We start from the raw sequence: 25,030 nt of genomic DNA, 5'->3' as shown, positions 1-25,030 counted from the left end.
GACTTCTGGTCCTTCTAGGTGTTTATAGGTGTTCTTTGGTGAAATGAGACCTTTACTAGTTAATATTAAACTTTGTCTCCAGTTGTGGTTACTTTGTTTTTTCTTTCATTTCTGCGTGGGATTATTTGCTGTTCCCACCATTTAAACTCTGTACTGGAACTAATTCGTTGCCCTTTGTTTACTTCTAAAAGTGAGGGAACTTCCTGTGGGGACCAGTACTTGAACTCTGTGGTTAAGCTAAATTGCTGCTTTGCTGCTGATTCCCAAGGGAAGGCTTTTTATGCAGCTCAGGTTTTAATGGTTGACTTTATAAGTACTTCCAGCTCTCAAGAGATCAGGCGCTCCTAGGTTGTGTAGAAACTCTGGTCTGGGCCTGAGTCTTTCCAGCAAACTGCACCCCATGCAATTCTATATTCCTGACCAGTCTCCTCTGAGTGGTCCTATGCTGGTTGGGGGTAGATCAGCTGTCCTTGCTGTGCCACAGTGTTCTCCTGGTGGGCCCTTCTCCCCCACTGCCAGTGCTGCAAACACTTCCCATAGGATGGGCCATAAGCTGTATCTTGCAATGACTCACTGGCCTCTGAGTGGATCCTTTTTTTCAGTTGTTCTGGCTCCTCACTCCTATGTGGGTCCATGAGAACCCTATTAGTGGCCTTGCTGGCCTGGGAGCCACCAAGGCCCTTTTCTCCCCTGCTGCCTCCAAGCAACTTCATTCGATGGGCACAGCTGCACTTTTGCCGGATCCTGCTCTGTGCACTCAGCAGCTCCAGTCTGGATGCAGCTGGTTGCTCGAAATGGTGGGAGAGGTTTTTTTCTTTTTGTCTTCATGGTGTCTCTGGCCTTCATGCACTCCGTAGGTCTCTCCTCCTCTTCCCCTGAGCTCTAGTGGCCCCAGCTTGGCTGTCATTGCTTTTTTTATAGTTGTAAATTGGTTGATTTGTGGGAGAGAGTGATGCTGGGGACTGTCTATTCCACCATCTTGACCGGAAGCTCTGAGGGTTCAAAGAAGAGAGAGGAGAGTCCATCTTGCTGTCCTGCTCTCTCTGCTTCCACCACCTTGCAGTGTGAGACCCCTGGGTCACTGTTGCCACCACCAGGTACTTTGGGCTTCCCAGCCTCAGAAACTGTAAGCAATAAATTTCATTTTTCTTTATAAATCACCCAGTTACAGGTGTTTTGTTATAAGCAGCGGAAATGGACTAATACATAGGTCCAGACCAAATGATGACATTTCTTGTTTGTTGAGTTAAAATTTTTGGCATTTTCCTTTAAGTGCTGAGGTTCAATTGTGTGTTTCTAATTTTGAGTTGATTTTAGCTTTATATTTTATAGGTATCTTAATTTTTGATTAGGAGGATGAATTTAAGGTGAGAAAGACTGAAGAAAGACCAGTTAGAGGACTATTGCAATGGAAAAGATAAGACACATGGAACATCTGGACTAGCGAGTGGCAGCAGGCATATAGAGGAAAGGAGGTTTTTTTTCTGAAGTAAAATTGGACCAGTAAGATCACTGATATTAGGGATTGGAGCAAGAGGGAAGAATTGTACATAACTGGAATCTCCTGTCTAGGGAACTAGGTAAATTGCAAAACTATTCAATAAGACAGGATTTGGGAGAAGATGAAAGTTTATTTGGCTGGGATGGGGAAAGTGTGATCTAATGAGATCATATTTATATCTATGGTAGGTCAAGTTGAATTACTCAGTAGGCAGCTGGAATTACTGTTTTGAGCCCCACAAACAATCTACAGACTTGAAATGCATATTTGGAAGGCAGCTATGTTCACCACAATACCCTTAATTCTTGAAATATGTATTTGTCAGTCAAAATCGCATACTAGAAGTTGCTATATATTATAGATTTAAAATTTCATATTATTAGCATGTCTTTAAACATATTTTTATTATTACTGAAGTCCAGCTAACTCTGGTATTTTTTTTTTCCTTTTAGTTATACACATTGACAAACAGAAGAGAATCACTTCTGTTATCCTGTCAACCTTTTACCAGGGGAATAGAAGAAAAGTTGGAGGTCTTGAAGTATATGAATCAAGTGTTTTTGAAGGGGAAAATCAATTTAAAAATGAATGAACCCCCAGCAGAGACCAAAGAAAAGAAGAGGATGTCTTTCTCCACAAAGCCCATTCCAGACAGACAGAAGAGCCGGCCCGTGGCTCACTCGGGAGAGTGTGGTGCTGAGAACACCAAGGCCCCGGGTTCGGATCCCATATACGGATGGCCGGTTCGCTCACTGGCTGAGCGTGGTGCTCACAGACAGACAGAAGAAGCATCTGCTCTACGTTAATATTGGGGGACCTGAACACACCTCTCAGCATTGGACAGATCATCTAGACAACAAATCAACAGAGTAACCATTACTCTTTCAGAAGGAGAGAAGAAATCTAGGGTGACCAGAGGTGGGAGTGGGGAGGGAGAGGAAAATAGAGAGATTGGACAAGGGGCATAAAGAATAAGTACAATTTGTAACAATATACATGCTAGTAATATTGATTTGATCAACATATGTCAATGTTGAACTCCCAAAATATGTATAATCAATTATGATTCTATAAAAATTTTAAAAAATGATTAAACCAGGGTCTGAGGGATGAAGGAAATGGGGATCCAGCGTTCAGTGGGTGTACAGAGTTTCAGTTCTGCCAAATGAAAAAGTTCTAGAGGTTTGTTGCCCAACACTATGAATACACTTGCCACTACTGAACCATACACTTAACAATAGTTAAGGTGGTAAATTTTATGGTATGAGTTTTTTATGACATAAAAAATTAATAAAGCTTCCTGAAGAGGCATAGTTTCTGGCTTCTGAAGAAGCTAATCAAGGTTGAGCAGGAGAAAGAGAGGGATCCAGGACTGTCCTCAGAGTAAGACTGATGGAAGTCAGACTTGAAAGGCCTGGGAGGTAGACCTAAGGGCCAGCAGTCGCGAGGGAACTAGGACCTCAACCTCTTGAAGCTGGGTATTTGACAAGTAACGCTGGGATAGGCAGTGACAACTAGACTGTTCAACTCAGATCAGAAAGCTCCTGTTTTAGATAGGAACTTAACTTGCTTCCAAGGCGGATGGGTACGGCACAGGTGGGACCACTGTGATCCCTCAGCCACCCCTCTCCTGAATTTAGTTTATCTCAGTGCAGGAGGGACAGATAGATCACTAATGGCCTTGGAATGGCCCAGAACTGTAGGGGCATGATGGCCTCTTCTTGCTTTGGTCCCTGGTGAGGGACATTACATTCCTGACCATCTCCACATCCTCTTCTCTGTTGCCTACCAGAGACACAGGACATAGCAAGCAAGCCTAATGCTAAATCATTGTTTCTTTGAAATTTCCTAATATCTAGATCCAGCATCTGCAGGAAGAAAATTTGCTTTTGGCTGTAAGTACCCCCCAAAGAACCCTGGGCAAATTATTCTCCCTCCAGTACAAAAAGGATGGGCTTGAAATATAAATATAAAAAGCCTCTGGGCTACCTAAACAAACCATTTCTTTCTTTGCATATGACTCCAAGAATTCAGTAAGGAGCAGATGGAATGAGATGATTCTTAGAGAGAAAATCAGTTAAAGGTGGAGCGAATTACACTTTGTAGGAGGTTTCTCAAGTTCCTTCTGTGGACAGTGAGGGAGGATGGAGCAGGAGACACTTCTGGCCTGTGGTGACTTTGGTCCAGAGTTAATACTACAGAATTGGAGAGGAGAGCATGGGGAGGACTTGTAGGGATCCACACGGAGAGTGGATCACCAGTGGGGTGAGAGAGAAGAGGAGAGACTTCGGTTGCTGCCAGGAATAGGGAATCCTGGGGATTGTGGGGTGTGCGTGTATGAGAGAGAGAGAGAGAGAGAGAGAGAGAGAGAGAGAGAGAGAGAGAGAGAGAATGGCAATACTTTTATAAAGCTTTCTATGTGGCATGTCATGTGAAAACTTTGTCTCTGACCTTTAAGAAACATTGGTAAACACCTTTGTCAGGCTTTTAGGGATGGACTACAGTTTCACTGAATGTGACCCTTGGATTTGTCAGTGTGATGTGATTTTCCAGTCAAGGGTCAACTTCCCTCACTCACCAGGTGTCTGTTGACTCCTCTGTGTCATGAATAATGTTCCCTCTCAGAAGAGTATATGCAATGTTTACAGAGGCCAAAAAAATTGGAAGTTCCATGAAAATGTAATTAATAACTTATGCACCCTATCTTATGTTTATTTTTTATTTTTGTTTTGTTTTTATTTTTTCTAGCTACATCTGAATGAAAAGATTTTAACAGGCAACTCTGAATGTGTTACTCAAATATATTTGGGTTGAATAGCTGTCATGACTGTTTTTATGTTTGGGTGGGGCAATGGTGTGGCCAAAGGTGGGGAAGTTGTTGAGTTACATACATTTTCATCATGAAAAGGACCTTTTGCTCCACTCTATTTGTAAAACTTTTAATTTATGTATTAGTTAAGTCAGTTTATTTTCCATTACAGGGATACCTATTTTATAGATTGTTGATCATTTTGTTTTTTCCTTAAATTTCCTTTCCACCACTTCACAGTATCAGCACAGTGATAACATTTTCTTTTTGACACCAAATGTGCAAATAAAATAAATAGTGGATTTGTATAAGACATAACACATTTCTGAGAAGAAATAATTATTACAAAACTTTTGGTGTCAGGTTAGGTCTTTTAGTAATTATCTCTGTGTCTGCCTGTAAACTTCATGAGGAAATAAGGTAGTAACTATTGGAATAAAGTGATGAATAGAATAGCAGCCAGTATAGAGAGTATGGAACCAGAAGTTAGCTTCTGTGTGTTTAGGAATGTTTAGTGGTTGGTATAGTATCAGAGCTTGTACAGTCATTAGAAAGATCGATGGTAATTAGTTATGCTTGTGCTGAGATCAGTGGTGTCAGATCTATAATCAAGTGTAGTGTTGTCAAATGTGCAGGGACAAAATGTTGTTGCATCATTTGTGGTGACTTTGGCATTTGCTATAGAGAAAGTGTGTGAAATTGTAGTTTCAAGTATGAAAGAGTCAAAGAATATGGAAGAGGCCGTTGAGATAGAGGAATTAGGAGAGTCCATGGGGTCAGTCATGGTCACAGTTGATGTTGGTGAGTGGGAGGCAGCAGATGTTGGAATGGAAGCTGGTGAAATGCCAAATGATATGGTAGAGTTAGATAAAGTATTAGTTGTGGCAGAGGTGGAGGCAGCAGAGGAAGTGTTGGTGGATGATCATGTGGCGATAGAAAGAGAAGTAATTGGTGTAAGTGCAGAGGTGGTAGATGAAACTGTGGTGGGAGCCAGTGTGGTGATGCCAGCCACAGTGGTGACAGCAGATGTGCTTCTTGCTAGCAGAGATGATCCAGATGTGATAGAAGTTCTTGCACCAGGAGCAGTAGTGATGGCTGTTATAGCAGAGAGCAGCTGGGCAGCCTCTACAGGAATGAAAGTAGAAGTAGTTATAGGATTGGAGCTGGTAGAGGCAGCTGTGCTTGCAAGAGAAAGGGTAGTGTAGACTTCAGTGGTGGTAGAGGGAACAGAAGTGGTTGTGGTGTGCTGCTGATACAGATGAGGCAGAGAGAGCTACTGTGGTGAGGGAAAGCTGTGGCCTAGTATCAGTGGATAAATGTGCAAGGAGAGGTATTGACAACTGATATGGCACTTGACTTTTGGGGAGATTGCCCAGATGTGGCAGAAGAAACAGATTATTAACAGTATCAGGTACAGTGGTAGTGGTGGAAGGAGAAGAAGGTGTTAGAGAAGGTGTGGTATGTAGCTCCAGTGGTACAATCAGTTAGCTTGTGGTACTTAGAAGAGAATGTGTGGTGGATGCAGCTGAGGTTTCACACATGCTACTGGCAGTGGTGACGGCAGGTGTTGTGAAGACACCCGACGGAGTAGCACCATCTACTGTATGGCTGGTAGGTTCATATGTGGATAAATGTTGAAACTTCAGCTATGTCACCTCCCAAGGTAGATGCAACAGGGATGCTGATTGTAGTCCTATCTGTCAGGAGTCTCAAATAATGTTGTGGCATTAGATGTGATGCATGTAGATTTGAGATTGACAGGTGGGGTGACAGTTGTGGAAGCAATTGTGCTGATAGTCTCAACAGCTTTGAAGGTACTTCCAACCTGACTGGTGGTAGACATGGAAGTGGGTGTAATAGTAGCACTGGCATGTTGGGGGTTGAGGCAGTTGTCATGAGATGGGAAGTAATGGTGGGAAATGAATATGTTGGTGGCATCTGATGATGTGTTGCCAGCAGAAGTAGTCTAAGGGGCAATGGATGAAGTGTATAGATAGATGATGCTGAAGTATCGGTGCAGGGTGTCCTGGTAGATATAGAAACTTTTGTGTTGGTGGCCAGAGTTTTAGTGGTGGGGACAAATTTTATGGTCATAGAGGGGTTTGTAGATAAAGTGGTGGATTCTGTGGTATCAGCCACTGGTTTGACTATGGTAGTGAAATTGGTGGTGGCACTTATATTCTTTTGTTAGTGAGAGTTGATAGGAATGTGGTAGTGGCCATTTGAGGGGTAATAGCTATAGGGATAGTAATGGTGGAATATTTGGTAGTAAGTGCCACTGTCTTGAATAGTAAGTAGTATATGATTTGTTGCTGGCAGATACAAGTTTGGTAGTGGTGGAGGATACAGGTTTAGAAGATGGTGGATTTGGTGGTAACTTCCCAGGTTGAAGTGAATGGGGCACTACTGAAGGATAATGATGACATGAGCAAGGTCTAGGTTGAATTTATGGCTTCCGGAGATATTTGTGTGGGTGGAGATTGAATGTTTTACTGGGTTGACTTTGATAATATTTTTGTGTGCCAGGTCATTGAGTTGGTATATATGGACAAAAATAAAATGGAACAGAATAACATTTTTTTTTTTTTTTTTGTGCAGCAGGATGCCAAAGTGAAAGCACCTTTGATTGAGGTTTTGGTTGACCAGCATATGGATGTCGACAGTATAGTGGGATCTTTTGCCTGTTTGCTTTTCTGTTGAGCAGATGCTTTTGGCTTAACTTTTGAGTACCTAGGTTTTTTGTATTTAATCAAACTGACTTAATATTTTACTAGTTTCTTTTAACAGTTTTTGTTTGACTATATTTTTGCTTTATGATTAAATTTTTATAAAGTTGTATTTGGCTAGAAGTTTTCTGTATACTTAATGCTCGTGGCTTGATTTGGGTTGGTTCATTTCTTTAGCAGCTGAAGTTGAATGTGGTTTGGATCATTTGTGGTTTTGTTGAACACTTTTTCTAGAAGTGGTTTTAGATTTCCTTGGTAGCTTTTTACCAGTTTTGCCTGGATGGTATTTGTTAGCACTAGATATCTTGAGTGTCACTGAGTTCTCAGGATTTGGGGATTGCCAACTCCTTGGCTGGGCCAGAGAATTTATTTATTTATTTATTTATTTTTTACCAAGAATTATTTGGTCAGGCTGATAATAGTCCCTTATATTTAGGTCAGTTCTTTGTACATCCAGTAGCTGTTTTGTCTGTTTAGATCTTTTCTGTACATTTGTCTATCTTTGCATTTTAAAATTTAGCTTGTTTGGATTGAGTTTTATTAAAGCAGTGCTTTCTTTGATTAGTTTGCTTTTCAACAGGAATTTTTATGTGACTAATTTGTTGCTTTATGATTGTATTTTTAGGAATTTTTTATTGTCCAGATATTTTCTGAATGTTTTATGTCATGGTTTGGTGTAGACTCTTCCTCTTACCAGTTAAAGCTGAAAGTGAACAGGATTGTTTTGAGTTTTGTTTGGACATTGGTTCTAGAGTGAGGTTCTAGATTTCTTTAGCATCTTTTCATTTATTTATTTATTTATATATTTATTATTATTATTTAAAAAAATTTTATTTTACTTCTCAATATACATTGTAGTTGATTTTCGTGCCCCTTTACCTGTTCCTCTCCATCACCTCCCCTCCCCCCCCACATCATATCTGTTCACTTGACTTAAAAAGTTCAAGGAATTTATTTTTGTGATTGTTGTGTCTTCCCCCCTTTATTTGTTTGTGTGTTTATTTATTTATTTATTTATTTTTAGCTCCCATAAATAAGTGAGAACATGTGGTATTTCTCTTTCTGCACCTGACTTGTTTCACTTAATATAATTTTCTCTAAGTCCATCCATGTTGTTGCAAATGGTAGTATTTCATTCTTTTTTATGGCAGAGTAGTATTCCAGTGTGTAGATATACCACAGTTTCCATATCCACTCATCTAATGATGGACGTTTGGGCTGGTTCAAACTCTTGGCTATTGTTAACAGAACTGCAATAAATATTGGAGTACAGGTATCCTTTCGGCATGATGATTTCCATTTCTTTGGGTATATTCCCAGCTGTGGGATAGCTGGGTCTATCTGTGGATAGTAGATCTATCTGTAATTGTCTGAGGAATCTCCATACCATTTTCCATAAAGGCTGCACCATTTTGCAGTCCCACCAACAGTGTATGAGAGTTCCTTTTTCTCCACAACCTTGTCAGCACTTATCATTCTCATTCTTTTGGATATTAGCTATTTAGACTGGATGAGGGATATATTTTCTTTTAGCTGTTGTGTTTCTGTAAGTTTTGATTTGGTGGCTCCTTTGTCCCACAGGAGAATTTTTGTCAGAATTTAGTTGGCCAGATTCTAAAGGTTGATATTTTGCCTATTTAATTCTCTTTCATTTGTATATTTTAGTCTGAGATATTTAGTGGCTATGTTGACAGCATTATTTAAAGGACTCTCTCTTTGGTTAGCTTGCTGTGAAACTTGAGATTTTATCTGATTGGATGTTTTCTTCTTGGTAGTAGCTACATGAAATTTTGATTGGGTTCATGTTTTCTGTGGACCCAATACTTGCAGTTTGATTTGATGTTGAGCATCTCTTTTACCAGATGAAGGAATTGGGGTCAATTTTGGTTTTGCAGAATGTTGTTCCTGGGGTCAGAGTTAGATTTCTTTCCTAAATCTTTTAGCAGTTTTAATTGGCTGAGATGTAGAAGTATTAGAACTTGGTTTATCTTGTAAATTCATTGGATGTTGGGGTTTGTTAACACTTTGTTGTGAATTTGACCAGATTTTGTTTTTTGGTCCTTTTTGAAGCAAAAGTTTTTAAAAAGGTGTGGGATACTCCAGGTCTTTTTGAGTGGATGGACTTGGATTAAATGGAATCCTTTGAGTGTGAACTGAGGAAGAGGAACGCTGTTGTGGAGCTGTTACTCCATCAGAGGAAAATGCCTGTTGTGTGCACTTTGGCCCAGTTTTTCTCTCTTGTGACCTGCTAGCCTGCGGAAAGAAAGGGAAATTGCATTAGACATGTAATAACATTCTTATTCAACATTTCTTTACATAAGAAATGCTAATAAGCATATTGTGATTACTGAACCCCTGTATGGAGAAATAATATAGACTTTAGGACTCCAGAGACCTGTTCTCTAAGAGAATAGTCCCCAGAAACAAACCAACTGGGTCTGAACTTCAGCTCTGCCATTTACTATCTTTGTGGCTTTGCCCAAGTAATTTAATTTCTCTGCTCATTACAGACTGTCATGTTTTAATGTATGGAAATTAGTTATTTAAGGCAAATTCCTGGACAGGGGAGCATTCAGCTAATTTAGGCCCCCTTTTAGGATAATTGGGAAAAAAAGGATGCTTGTATGCCTGGAACAGTGGAATGAAGAGTATTAGAGCAGAGTCCTTAGATGCTGACTTTGCAGGATATGTCTCCAAGCATGTTACAAATATGCCTCATTTTTACAGTACAGAGCAGTTAAGATTCATTCAAAATCAAGAATTTGACTGTCTTTTCCCTGTAAGGAGCTAAATGCTTCAGTTCATGGTAAAATTTCAAAAGGAGAAAGACTAGCTCGTTAAAAGAAGAATAATGAATACAAAAGTAGGTCAATTTTAATTTATTGCCTAGCTACACCAAAATTTATTGAAAGGCATAATTTTGTCATATTTCTTGGAGCTGTGCCTCCTACTTAGATGCATTCTGTCCATCAGGCTTACAGTATTAGGATGGTTTTTAACTCCTTTCTTTTCTTACTCCACATTTTTTGTTCGTTACATAATTTTGCCAGTCTATTATTCTTTTTGTCTCTTGATATTTTTGTGTCCTGTTGTTCCCAACATACTTAGACACATAATAAGGACTCAATAAATGCGTGCCCTGGTTGAGGATCAATGATCCCATTTGAAAATTACTGAATTTGTTTTGTTTCTTCTTTTTGGAGGAGGGATCTTTTAAAAAAAATGCTCTGTATAGTTACCAATAAATTCTTTATCAAATACATCAACATTTGTGGTCCTTCCTATATAGTTGGTTTCAAATTCAGTCTTTTTAAAGTATTTCTCTGTTAAATCCAATATTGCCACAAGAAGCTGTTGTCTTTTTATATTTCATTGCATAATTTAAATTACATAGATATTTGTGTGTATGTTTGTTTATTTTTTGTTTTCTTTATTGGGCTGTAAGATCCAAGAGATTACAAACGTTGTTTTTCTTCTTCTGAATCATACCTCAACATCTCCCATAGTCTCTGTCATGTAGGTGATGCTGCATAAATATTTATTGAACAGAAGAAAAAAATAAATGAATAAAGGTTGTTAGAAGGATTAAATGAGACAATGCATATAAAACACTTAGGACAGTACTTAGCACATACTGGGACCTCTATAAATATTTTTAGAGTGATTAAATCTAAATATGATGGGGTTTAATTTGTTTTTCTTCTCTCCTTAGCATTTCCTAATAACTTATCTTCTTTCTTTGTAGCACATTTTGAAAAATGTTTTCTAATTGCTTCATGTGTTTATAATCTAGTCTATAAATGTTCTGAGGAAAGTGACTATTCTATTTAATTTATTTCTATTGACTCCGTTTAATAGAGAGCTCTGTACAGACCAGCTTTGTAATATTTTCCTTAACTGACTACCTCTGAATTTATGGGAAGATATCACAGGTAGATTTTCTTACATATCAGTATTATGATTTTAGGTGTTTTATATTCCTCTGATTCAATGTGTCCAAAAAACTTTTTTAAGTAAACACTAGGCCTGTGTAATAAACCATTAGAAATTGGATCGTGTATGAAACATTTCTCACTCCCTTTCTTTCTCTGTTCCTCCTTTTCTCACTTTTTTTTTCCTCCAGCAAATATCTATGGGTTGTCCATTATGTGCCATATTATCCTAGATGATACTGATACAAGAAAAACCAGGACTAATGCTTCTTCCCATTAATTTAAGACATTCTGTAATCTCTGTGTATTATCTCTTGAAGAATTAGAATTTACGTAATGGCATGTTAAGGTTGTGAAGATATTTTTAGTAAAGAAACCCGTTAAGCTCTGTTTAACTTAACGTTTCCTAAATTTATTTTATCAGAGAAACTTCTTTTCATGGTAACAGTTACTGAATACTATAGAATTCTATATTGATCACCTTGGAAAATTATTTTGGAATATTATATTAAATCTTTGCTTATGGAATATAGAATATACTTTTAATGTAATATTTTAATATAGCATATGTTTTAATGTAGGAAGTATAGTATATATTTATACCACACATTTTAATATAGTACTATATATTTATACTATATATTTATAGGATATATTTAGCATAATATATATGTTTAATGTGCAAAGTGAAATATATAATGTCTCCATTTATAAATATTGGAACTAAGCTGTAAAGGGATGTTAATATTAGCTTAAAGTGTTTGTGAATAGTTTTGTTGTAATGGAAATTATTATATATAATTCTTAAAACATGAGAACAGGTTTCAATAAAATAGTAAAAGATACTAACTGCTCTGCTGTTCCAAAATTGATCAAAAGCTTAAGGAGGACATTTAAACTTCTCCCAGAGTCCAAGCAAGCATATTCTCATTCCCTGTATTTTTATTTATGGCTATGCATTTGCTAAAGCTTTCCACATTTCAAAGCAGTGAAATATACTAGTCTCATCTGATTAAGAGAATGCATATGAAGTTATCTTAACTGAGGCAAGAAACCATATCTCTAAAAAATTATGATGAGCATCAATCTGCAATAACATTAAAAAATTGATTAAACGATTTACTTAGAACCTTGCATAAAACTACCAAATTTAGTTCTATCAGGAAGGTTAGATTTAGGGATTATGTCTTTTTATCAAAGTAAACTAATATGCATTTCATCAAGACCTTGTTTAACGTATTTATAAGTTCAGAAAACATTTTATTTTCTCTAAAGATTTCAGAAATCTTAAGTTCAGGTAAGGTAAATGAGAGAGAGAGGGCAGGTAGAAGAACAGGGATCAGTAGACAACATTTGTAAAATGAAGCATGCAGACCTAAATATCTTAAAATTTCAGTTCTATACAATGTATTATACAAGCCAAGAAAAACAATTATGAGTCTCAGTTACCCATTAAGCTTCTAGATTGTTACAGATAGTATTTTTATGTGTCATTTTGGTTTTCTTAAAACTAATCTTTTAAAACTTTAAAATTTTGAATTTATGGCTACGAATTAGCTTAAGATTAAAAAAATAGAACTTAAAAAACTAAGCTTTTCTTCTTAGTGCTTAAATAACCTTTTAAAGCTTTTCAAGGAGTGGGATGGGAATAGGAAATACAAGTGCAAATTGTTTTATCACTCAGCCAAGCCTGTTTCCCTGGAGGGCTGTGCTCAGTACTTCAAACCATTCAGATCTTAGCCTAGTGCACCTACTTATGCATGAGTGACATGGAAATGAGGGGCCAGGGCTTCTTCTTCTTCTTCTTCTTCTTCTTTTTTTTAAAAAAATTTATTTTAATTATACATGTTCACGGTATTTCAGTGTATTTCTTTTCTACTTTTTTATTGAGAGACAATTAATTATATATATTTGTGGGGTACAGAACTGAATATCAATACATGTGTACAGTATGTGGTGATCAAATCAGGATGATTAGTATACTCAGGTTTATATATCAATCTTTGTGACCCTTACTGATTTCTAGCTAACCCCTCTCCCCCTCCCCCTTTCCCACCTCTAGTAACAACAGTTCTAATCTCTGTCTTTTTTTGAAAGTTCATTCTATTATATTTTCTTCCTTCCTTCCTTCCTTCCTTCCTTCCTTCCTTCCTTCCTTCCTTCCTTCCTTCCTTCCTTCCTTCCTTCCTTCCTTCCTTCCTTTTCTTTCTTTTATTTTTTTTCTCTCTCTCTCCTCCCACTTATGAGTGCGGAAATGTGGTATTTCTCTTTCTGTACCTGGCTTATTTCACTTAACATAATTTTCTCTAAGTTCATCCATGTTGCTCTGGATGGAAGAATTTCATTTTATTCTATGGCAGAGTAGTAGTCCATTGTGTAAATATACCACATTTTCCTTATCCAGTCGTCTGATGATGGATATTTAGGTTGATTCCAACTCTCAGCTATTGTAAATACATCTGCAATAAATATGGGAGTACAGGTGTCCCTTTGACATGATGATTTCCATTCCTTTGGGTATATACCTAGAAGTGGTATTGCTGGATCATATGGCAGATCTATCTATAGTAGTTTGAGAAATCTTCATACTGTTTTCCATAATGGCTGCAATCATTTACAGTCCCACCAACAGTGTAAGAGGATTCCCCTTTCTCCATATCCTCACCAGCATTTGTTATTTTCTATCTTTTTGGTAATAGCCATTCTAACCAGAGTGAGATGATATCTCACTGTGGTTTTGATTTCCATTTCTCTGATGATTAGTGATGTTGAGCATTTTTTCATGTACCTGTTGGCCATTTGTATGTCTTCTTCTGAGAAATGCCTATTCAGTTCATTAGCCCATTTTTTGATCAAATTATTTGTTTTCTTGCTATTGAGTTGTTTGAATCCTTTGTGTATTCTGGATATTAACCCCTTGTCAGATACATAGTTTGCAGATGTTTTCTCCCATTTTGAAGGTTGTCTCTTTACTCTGTTGATCATTTTCTTTGTTGTGCAGAAGCTATTTAGTTTTATATAATTCCATTTGTCTATTTTTTCTTTCATTGCCTGTGCTTTTGAGATCTTCTTCATGAAGTCTGTGCCTAGCGTGATGATCTGAAGTGTTTCCTCTATGTTTTCTTTTGGTAATTTCATGATTTCAGGTCTTACATTTAAGTTTTTAAAACATTTTGAGTTGATTTTTATATATGGTGAGAAAGAGTTCTATTTTTATGTATTTATTTATTTTTACATAAGTGGTATTTACTGCAGATTTATATTGATACATTAGCACTTAATAAATATTCATGTATATGTAGACTCTTTTTGTTTTTTTTTAACCAGGATAGTATCCCACCTCTTGTAATGAATATTCTTGGCATTTGCAGCTTTGCTGCTGTTGTTCCCACAAATTACCTAGAGCTTTAATGCCATTGTACTCTTTCTGTCTTTTTTCTTTCTTTCTTTTTCTTTTTCTTTTCTTTTTTTTTTTTTTTTTTTTAACTCAGATGAGATTGTCTTAGATAAGTATCTGTAGTTTGCCTTGACTATTGAGAAAGTTCTGTTCTTCCCTTAGTGGCTAAGGGGAACCTAACACTAACTCCAGGTAGATAGTGTCCAGAGTTAATTGAACTGTAGGACACCCATTGGTGTCTGCAGAGAACTGGAGAATTGGTTGGTACTGAAAACAACCCAGTAAAGGGGGATCTATTTTTAATCATCTGCATGTGGATATTCAGTTCTCCCAGCACCATTTACTGAAGAGATTGTCCTTTCCCTACTTATATTCTTAGCTCCTTTGTTGAAAATCAGTTTTCCTTAAGTGTGTGTGTTTATTTTGGGGCTCTCTATTCTGTTCCATAGATCTATTTGTTTTTATGCCAGTACCTTGCTGTTTTGATTACTATAGCTTTAAAGTATATTTTGAAGTCAGGTAGTGTGAGAATTCCAACTTTGTTCTTTTTATTCAAGATTGTTTAACTATATGGGGTCTTTTTTGGTTCCATATAAATTTTAAGATTTTTTTTTTCTGTTTCTCTGAAGATTGTCATTGCTATTTTGATAGTGATTGAGTTGAATCTGTAGATTGCTTTGAGTAGTATGGAGATTTTGATGATATCATTTCTTCCAAATGATGAACATGGGCTTTATTTCCATTAATTTGTGTTGTCTTCAATTTCTTTCATCAATGCTCTATAGTTTTCATTGTGGAGATGAAGTGGAGTTTTCACTACCTTGGTTAAATTATTCCTAGGTATTTATTTTTTTGGTAGCTATTGTTAATGGGATTACATTCTTGATAACTTTTTCAGATAGCTTGCTATTGGTGTGAAGAAATATTGATTTTTGTATGTTTCTTTTGTATCCTGTAAATTTACTGAATTTATTTATTAGTTCTAGCAGTTTTTTTGGTGGATTTTCTATATCTATATATGATTATGTCATCTGCAAGCAGAGATAGTTTGACTTATTCCTTTCCAATTTAGATGCCCTTTATTTCCTTCTCTTACTTACTGCTCTGGCTAGAATTTCCAGTACTATTTTGAATAAGAGTGGGGAAAGTGGGTGTTCTTGTCTTGTTTCAGGTCTTAGAGAAAGGCTTTCAATATTTGTCCATTCAGTATGATATTAGCTGTTGGTTTGTCATATATAGGCTTTATTGTGGTAAGGTAAATTTCTTCTATACCTGATTTTTTTTTTATCACGAAGGGATGTTATATTTTATCAAATGATTTTTCTGCATCTATTGAAAAGATAGCATGGTTTTGTCCTTCCTTCTGTTAATATGATGTTTCATGTTTATTGATTTGCATTTATTAAACCATCTTTGCATCCCTGGAATGAATCCCATTTGATCATGGTGAGTGATCTTTTTAATGTGTTATTGGATTCAGTTTGCTAGTATTTTGTTGATAATTTTTGTATCTATGTTCATCAGGGATATTTGTAGTTTTTTTGTTTTTTTGTTGTTGTTGTTGCTGCTGTTGTGTCCTTTTCTTATTTAGGTATGAGGATAATGCTGACCTCACAGAATGAGTATGGAAGTATTCCCTTCTCTTCGATTTTTTGGGAGAGTTTTCAAAGAATTGATATTAGTTCTGTTCTTTACATGATTAGTAGAATTCAGCAGTAAAGATCTGGTCTTTGGCTTTTCTTGAGAGTTTTTTGTATTACTGCTTCAATCTCAGTACTTGCTATTGGTTTTATTAGGTTTTCTAATTTTTCATGATTCAACTTGGGAAGGTTGTATGTCTTGAGGAATTTATCTGTTTCTTCTAGGTCTTCCAGTTTGTTTGTGTATAGTTGTTCAAAATAGTCTCTTGTGATCATTTGTATTTCTGTGATATCCTTTGTAATGTTTCCTTTTTCATTTCTTATTTTATTTGGGTCTTCTTTCTTTTCCTCTTTTTTAGTCTAGCTAAAGTTTTATTGATTTTGTATATCTTTCCAAAAAACTAATTTTTTGTTTTATTGATCTTTTGTATTTTTTAAAAAAATCTCTAATTAATTTATTTATGCTCTGATATTGTTATTTCTCTCCTTCTACTAATTATGAATATGTTTGGTTCTTTCTTTTCTAGTTCCTTGAGGTATGATGGTAGGTTGTTTATTTGAAGTCTTCCTATTTTTTCTACGTAGTCATTTATTGCTATAAACTTCCCTCTTAGTGCTGTTTTTGCTATATCTCATAGGTTCTTGAATGTGTGTTTTCATTTTCATTTGTTCTCCAGGAATTTTTAAATTTCCTTTTTAATTTTTTCTTTGACCAATTTGTTATTTTGGAGCATTTTGTTTAACTTCCATGTATTTGTACAGTTTCCAATGTTTCTTCTGTTATTAATTTCTAGTTTTATTCTGTTATATTTGGACAAGATAGTTGATATAATTTCCATTTTTTTGAGTTTGTTAAGACTTATTTTGTAATGTAACATATGATCTATTCTAGAGAATGTCCCATGTGCAGCTGAGAAGAATGTATATTGTGCAGCTGTTGGATGGAACGTTTATAAATGAATGTCACATCCAATTGGTCTATGGTAGAGATTAACTCTGATGTTTCTTATTTGATTTTCTATCTGGAAAATCTGCTGATTGCTGAAAATGGGATGTTTAAGATCTCACCTATTGTTGTATTGGAGTCTATCCCTCCCAATATGTCTAATAATATTTGCTTTATTAATCTCAGTGTCTGAGGTTGTGTGAATATATTTAGATTGCTATATCTTCTTGTTGAATTGATCACTTTATCATTATATAATGACCTTTTAAAAATCTTTCATTACTGTTCTTGACTTGAAAATTATTTTCTCTGATATAGGTATAGCTACTCCTTCTCTCTTTTGATTTCTATTTGCATGTAATATCTTTTTGCATGCCTTCACTTTTAGTCAACGATTGTCTGTATAGGTAAAGTGGGTTTTTATAAGCAGCATATTGTTGGTTTTTGTTTTATAATTCATTCTGCCACTTTGTGTCATTTAATTGGGGAATTTAATTCATTTAAATTTAGAGTTATTGTTGATAGATAGGGACTTGTTATTGCCACTTTGTTACTTTTTTCTGGTTGTTTTGTAGTTCCTTTTTACTGTCTTCCTTTGTGATTAAGTGATTTTTCTCTGGTTACATATTTTTATTTCATGGTATTTATTTTTAGTATATCTATTATAGATTTTTGCATTATGGTTATTATGAGACTTAGAAAAACACGTTGTACCTAAGAGATATTATTTTAAACTAATTACAAGTTAACTTTAATCACTAAGAAAAGAGGAAAAAAAAACCAAAGCAGTATCTACATGTTGACATCATTACCCCCTCCTTTTGACATTTTGTTTCAAGTTACATCTTTTAATATTGCCTATCTTTTATACAGTTGTTGTATTTGTTATTGTCTTTAATAGGTTTGTCTTTAAGTCTTCAAACCAAATATATAAATGGTTTATTCACCACATTTACAGTATTAGAGTATTCTGAACTTGTGTGCTACCTTTTTACTAGTGAGTTTTATACCTTTAAATGTTTCCTTCTTAAACTTTAGCATCTTCTTCTTTTAGATTGAAGAACTCCCTTTAGCATTTCTGGTAAGGCAGGTCCAGTGTCGACCAATCCCCTTAGCGTTTTTTTTTTTTTTTTTTGTCTACGAAGTCTTTATTTCTCCTTCATATTTGAAGGTTAGTTTTGCAGGATACAGAATTCTCGGTTGACAGTCTTTTTACTTCAGTGCTTTCAATATATCATCCCATTTTCTTCTGTCTTGCAGCATTTCTGCTGAGAATTCTACTGAAAGCCAAACTGGGGCTCTGTTGAACGTCATTTTTTTCTTTTCTCTTGCTGCTTTCAACATTCTTTCTTTATCTTTGGTTTTTGACAATTTGATTATAGCAGGCTTTGAGGAATTCCTCTTTGGTTTGACTTTGTTTGGTGACCTATGAGCTTCCTGTGCCTGGAGACTGTCATCTTTCTTAACAACTGGGAAATTTTTCATCATTATTTTCTTACATATGCTTTCTAGGTCTTTTCCACTTTTTTCTCCTTTGGGTACTCCAGTTATGCACAGGTAATTTTGCTTGATGTTGTTCCATAGATATTGCAGGTGTTTCATTTTTTTCTTATTCTTTTTTCTTTTTGCTCCTCTGATTGGGTAATTTTGTATGTTCTGTCTTTGAGCTCACTGATTCTTTTCTCTGATCAAGTCTGCTGTTGGAATTTTCTATTGAGTTTTTCAGTTCAGATAACATATCCTTTATTTCTAGAATTTCTATTTTTAAAAAATCGATTCTATTTCTTTGTCTAGTTTTTCATTCTGTTCCTGGGTTGTTTTGCAAATATCATTTGATGTTTTATCTGTATTTTCTTGTGACTACCTGAACTTTCCTAAGAGGATTATTCTTAATTCTCTATCAGACATTTCTTAAATCTGTCATTCTTCTGGGTTCATTCCTGGATATTTGTTGGTTTCTTTTTGTGGTGTCATATTTCTCTCTTATTTTATAATCCTTGTGTCTTTACATTGATTTCTATGCATTTGAGGAGATAGCCCCCTCTTCCAGCTTTTTCAGGGGCTCTTTGGTGGTGTTAGGCCTTTACTTTTTAATATCAAAACTTTACCTCTGTCCTGCAGTTATTTCTTGTGCTGGTGTTTATAGTGAATACCACTAGTTAAACACTGCACTGGAACTAACTTGTCCTGCCACTGTTTCCCAGCCTGGGGAAGACTTACTATGAGGACTGACACTTGAACACTAGGCCGGAACAAAATTTCTGCTTTGTTTTTGTTTCCCCATCTGGGAAAGGCTTATTGTAAGCATGAGAATTTAATTGTTGTCCTTTTACTCACTTCTGGGTCAAGGGAAGACTTCACAAGTGCACCTCAAGTATGTGGAAAACCAACCCTGGGACTGAGTCTTTCGTGCTAGTTGTGCCTCCTGCACCACAATAGCACTGGCCAGTCTCCTCTGTGTGGCATACTTATTGATGGAAAAGCAGAGCACCTACCTAGATTGTGCCTCAGTGCACCCCTGATGGTTCAGCCCTCCTGACACTTCAGCTGTTTCCCATGGAGCAGGCACTGGGTGGGACCTCAGATTCCCTCTTTTCATCTTAAAAACTGTGGGTCAAGTGAACTTCTTCCTGTGTGGCACTATGCTGGCTGTGGAGACAGGATGGAGTAGACTGTAGTGATTTTTTTCCCCACTGGTCGAGGCTTTTCTTACTTCTGCAGGCTCAGAGGTTCGTCTCTGTGAGCAGCTGCTGTGCTGACTCGGGGGTGGGGATCGAGTGGTCTAAAGTGATTTTCCCTCTCACTGTCCACAGCTTTTCTCACTTCTGCAGCCTCGATGAAACTTCTCTGTAAGCACTGCTATGCTGGCTTGGGGGAGGGGGGGAGCAGTTTGAAGTGATCTTTTTCCCCACCACTTGTGGCTTTTCTCACTCTCATGGGCTCAGACAGCCTCTCTCCCTCACCTCCCACATCCTGGTGAATTCAGAATGGCAATTTTGTGCTTCACCTGTTACTAGTTGTTTTCTTTCTGGGGGGAAGTGACGCCAGGAATCATCTATTTTGCCATCTTGGTTGGTAATTCTCCAGGGCTTCTTATTTCTAAGGGTTATTCCTGTAACAGCACGTCTGGACAGGCGGTGCTAGCCCCCATTTGTCTAAGTATGAGAGTTTAATTCTATACCTTTACCATTTTTTTATCAACTCCCACCTTCAGAAATATTGTACAAATTCATGAGGCTGAAGAGAAGACATTTTATAATCATACCAGTTATCATATCATTTTTCATTGTAACATCTTGATACCATTAGACATTTTATTTTATGAAGGGTCTCATGGTATCGTTAAACATTGTTAAGGCCTACTTCAATATCTGTAATAACACCAGTGGAACAGACAATCACTAGTGGAACCTTGTAAATCATTTAGGCACCAATAATTTAAAAGTTAAATACAAAATTATGAAAATGCAAAGTCTGAAACTTTTTTGAGAACATGAAGACTAAAATCAGAGTCCCTGGTGGGTAAGTCTACTCAGATTAACAGAAGGGAGAACTTCATATATGTAAGCAACTATGTGATGTAATTAGTGATGATTTAAAATCAGACGGGGAGGTGAAGTGACGGATCTCAATGTATACTAAGAAGCAGGTCATAAGAGCCAACAGGCCCTGGAGCAGGGACAGTGACCCCATTTTTCACAGTTTCCTGAGAGCGGGCAAAAAGATTGTTCCTTATCGTGGAATCTTTAAAGCATATGTCCAATAATAAAAGGTTTTTATTTATTAAAGTATGAAAGTAATGACTCAGAATGATTTTTTTCAAGAAGTAGTATTATTTAGACTGTGGCAGAGGAGAATACATAGTGAATCAAAAGAACATCTGAACCGATAGAATTTTTGAGAAAGGTACAACTACGAAGAAATATCATAATAATAAAAGCACATTTAAATCCAGATTCAGAGTTAGTTCTTTAGCATTTTTAGAAAATACTTGCTTTACTATCCAAAATGAGAAGATCGTGCTAAGCACATGAAGAAAAAATAGACATAATATTAATCACCTTAAATTCTGGTATCTATCATCATCATTCAAATTTCAAATAAACTGCATTACAGAATGGAATGGATTCAACTTTGAGTATTACATTTTAAAAATGACTCAACCACCTCTAACCATGAATTGTCAAGAGTGATAATCAAAAAGACAATAAGAGATTTCCCATTACACTGAAATTTCTTCATTTCATAAACTCAGAATGCTAGAGATACAGGGAATGTTACAAATGACCCTTTCTGTTCCGTGTTCCCACTAGCTTTTAAGGAGACTCCTCTCTGGAACAGTCTTAATTTTGTCTTATGTTTGGTCAACTGCTCTTTGGGTCCTCTCTCCTGCCAGCCAAGTGCACACAAATGCAGGCTACACAGACCTATATACACTTGCATGCTACATTTGACAGTGGCCTGAAGTAGTTTCCGACAAAATTGTTAAGACATTCTTAGTCATCTTTCTATGACTCGATGGCATGGCCATTTTTCCCAGGACGTGTGAGCTTGTTTATGATGGCAGTGGTATCTAACAGGTATACTCCTCTATACAAAGAGAAATTGGGAAAGTAAGAATATGTTTTTATTTTATTTTCTTTAAATGAAAATGAATATGTATGCAAAATTTCAAGCCTTCCTGGAGGCTTATAACTTAGTTTCAGAATCATAGGTAGTTATGATTCAAAAAGACTTTGTGTTCTGTCTTTTGGGGAAGTCTGGTTTATTCAGTTCAGTATTCAAGGGAAATCCCAGGATCTAGGGAAATTATTTTCTAATAGAACAAGAACTCCAAATGGCATGGTCGAAGTGTCTGATACATTATGTAGAGGAACAATGATGTGGGGAAAAGTTGGGCAGACCAGCTGGGCATGGTGCAGCTGGTGGGAGGTACCCCTCCTAGAGTTGTACAGTATATAACCTGCACAACGTAAGGGGTAGCTCAGAGAAGCCTGAATCATGGGGACGGCTCTGAGTCTTGGGTGGAAGTTGTTTCTAGGAGGGATGAGGGGTCTAGAAGGTTAACAAAAAAGTTAATAATAGGGAAAAGGTGTGCTGAATGTGAAATGAAGTCAATGGAGGACGTCGCAAAAACCAGTGAGCCCCTATGCTCCAATGGGGCTCCATCACAGTGATGTGAGTCAACAAAATCATTTTACTCATGGGGAAGAGAAGAGAAATAGGCAGGTATATTTCCTTATAAAAGTTGTCCCCCCAGGTTGCCAGGCTAGCCTGGCAGCTGAAATAAGGCTCATTGCAGAGACAGCAAACATTGTTCTCATTAAAAATTTTGTGGGGAGCATGTGAGGAGACAGTTGCCCAAACTGGAAAGGATGAATAGCTCTTCGATGGCAGGAAATGAGTTTTTTTACTATTGGCTTCTGTTGACTTTGTTTGCACATGTCTAGAAAAGTGCTTCATGGTAGAAAGCATCCATTACATATTTACTAAAGAAAGTTCAAATTGGGAATTAAACTAGAGCTGGCATAAATCTGTCCAGTTTTTACTAGCAGGAACAGCGGAGGCAGGAGAGAACTACAGGGCAGAGACTGATGGCTCTATGCAGGTCAATTAGTGTGTGCTGGTTTACTTGTAATGTCTAAGATGTGTAGAGATTTAGAAGTCAGATTATGATAATGACAACTGATGAGGAGATTGGTTAGTTACACCCCTGCACTGAACAGTTCCTGTTGAGTGGCCTTTTCTCTACTGTTCCAACTCTCATTCAGGCTCTGATATTTGCTCCCTTCGCCCCATCAAGCCTAGGCTCATTACCAGCTCCACTGTGGCTAGACCCTGAATGCTTCAATATCCCTTATTGGTTCTTTTAATCTTGCCCACTCTCTTTAAACAGAACTTTTATTAACTTTTTTTCCCCTATAAAGTCTCTGTTTCCTTCTGGGAACCTTACTTAGCTGTTGGTAGGTGATAAGATATAGGCTAGAGTGGTAGTCATCATGACAACAATAGGTGCATACTATTGCCCAAATACTTTGTTTGGTGTATGCTGGTTAGATCAGGGTTGGTTCCACCAAAATCATTGAAGTTTATTTCTCCTAAGAGCTCATAGCAGTTTGGAAAATATCATTTCTCACATCTTCAAAATCTTTCCAAAAATGGAAAGGATTTTCTGATAAAAATTCTTAAATGCTGTGCTGCTTGATGTAGTTTGATTGGGGGTTGTAACTTGAGTAGTGGCACTGAGCAATATGGTGGAGAGAGGGCTGGTGATAATTTCAGTAGTATCCTTAGTAGATGTCGTAGTGTTGGTTGCTGCTGATGTGGGGGTGGTGGACTCTGTTGTTGAAGAGGTAGATACTGTTGAGGAGGCAGTGGTTTCTGTCGGGGTGGCGGATTCTGTGGAAGTGCTGTTGATTGTTGCTGTGGTGGGTTCTGTGGAAGTGATGCTGGTGGTGGCGGTGGTGGGTTCTGTAGAAGTGTTGGTGGTTGTTGTGTTGGTGGGTTCTGTGGAAGTTCTGGTGGTAGTTGTGCTGGGTTCTGTGGAAGTGCTGGTGGTGGGTTCTGTGGAAGTGATGGTGGTTGTGGTGGTGGGTTCTGTGGAAGTGCTGGTGGTGGTTGTGGTGGTGGGTTCTGTGGAAGTTTTGGTGGTTGTGGTGGTGGGTTCTCTGGAAGTGCTGGTGGTTGTTGTGGTGGTGGGTTCTGTGGCAGTGATGGTGGTTGTGGTTGTGGGTTCTGTGGAAGCTCTGGTTGTGGTTGTGGTGATGGGTTCTGTGGAAGTGATGATGGTTGTGGTGGTAGGTTCTGTGGAAGTGCTGGTGGTGGTTGTGGTGGTAGGTTCTGTGGAAGTGCTGGTGGTGGTTGTGGTGGTAGGTTCTGTGGAAGTGATGGTGGTGGGTTCTGTGGAAGTGATGGTGGTGGTTGTGGTGGTGGGTTCTGTGGAAGTGATGGTGGTTGTCGTGGTGGTGGGTTCTGTGGCAGTGATGGTGGTTGTGGTTGTGGGTTCTGTGGAAGCTCTGGTTGTGGTTGTGGTGATGGGTTCTGTGGAAGTGATGGTGGTTGTGGTGGTAGGTTCTGTGGAAGGGCTGGTGGTGGTTGTGGAGGTAGGTTCTGTGGAAGTGCTGGTGGTGGGTTCTGTGGAAGTGATGGTGGTTGCTAATGTGGTGCTGAGTTCTTTGGAGAATGTGGTTGTAGCTGTGGTGGTTGGGTTTATCTTGGATTTAGAATTAAAGAAGGGAGGGTAAATAGGATAATATGCAAAAATAAAGGGAGGTTGGCGTCTTGGCACCCTAATAGGTTCTGGAAGGTAAGGTCTTGGTTGGAAAGGTGGAATTAGATAACCTGGAAAGGGTTGATGTTGTCTAATAGGTCTCAATGAAAGGGGTTTATATGGAATGAGCACTGGGTCAAAGTGAGGAGGAGGATATGGTGGAACTCGTCCTGGGACAAAGTGAAGGGGAGGTGATGGAATAAGTCTCAGGTTGTGGAAAAGAGGAAAGCTTGGTGGAACCCGTAAAGGCCTGTAAGGTAGGGGAGGTGGTGGCAGCTGGCCTGGTAGATATGGTTTCCTGAAGACTCTTTGGCTCTCACTGGGCTGTGGAGATAAAAACAAAAACAAAAACAAGTTTCTAAATTTGATCATATAAAGTACAGACATTAGGATATATAATTTTTAAGGTTATACAGTCATATATTTCCCTTCTGGAAGCTTGGGAACTCAAAGAAAAATATGATACTATTAAATGCAAAAAAAAAAAAAAAAAAGTGACCACCTTGCTATCTGACCTACAGGTTTTAGAGGGGGCCAAATCACCTTAATTGCCTTTAAAAGAAACCACCTTTGGAAGTAATTTCAAATGGAGGTAAATTCCCCAGTGAGACTACCTGGGAAAATTCTTTCTTAATCCATTCCAATAATTCAGTGAGACCAGGCTCTGAACCATTAATTAATTGTGTAACTGTTTATTAAGAAACTATTATATGCCATACATCTTTCTAGAGACTAAGAGAAACTGACTTAAGAGAGGAACTCTTCCTTACATGAGTCTGAAATCTAGTAGAAGGTATAACCCCCAAACT

This window comes from Cynocephalus volans, chromosome 9, assembly GCF_027409185.1.
Source record: "Cynocephalus volans isolate mCynVol1 chromosome 9, mCynVol1.pri, whole genome shotgun sequence".
NCBI lineage: Eukaryota > Metazoa > Chordata > Mammalia > Dermoptera > Cynocephalidae > Cynocephalus > Cynocephalus volans.
The sequence above is the reverse complement of the archived record's forward strand: the minus strand, read 5'-3'. Positions refer to the sequence as shown.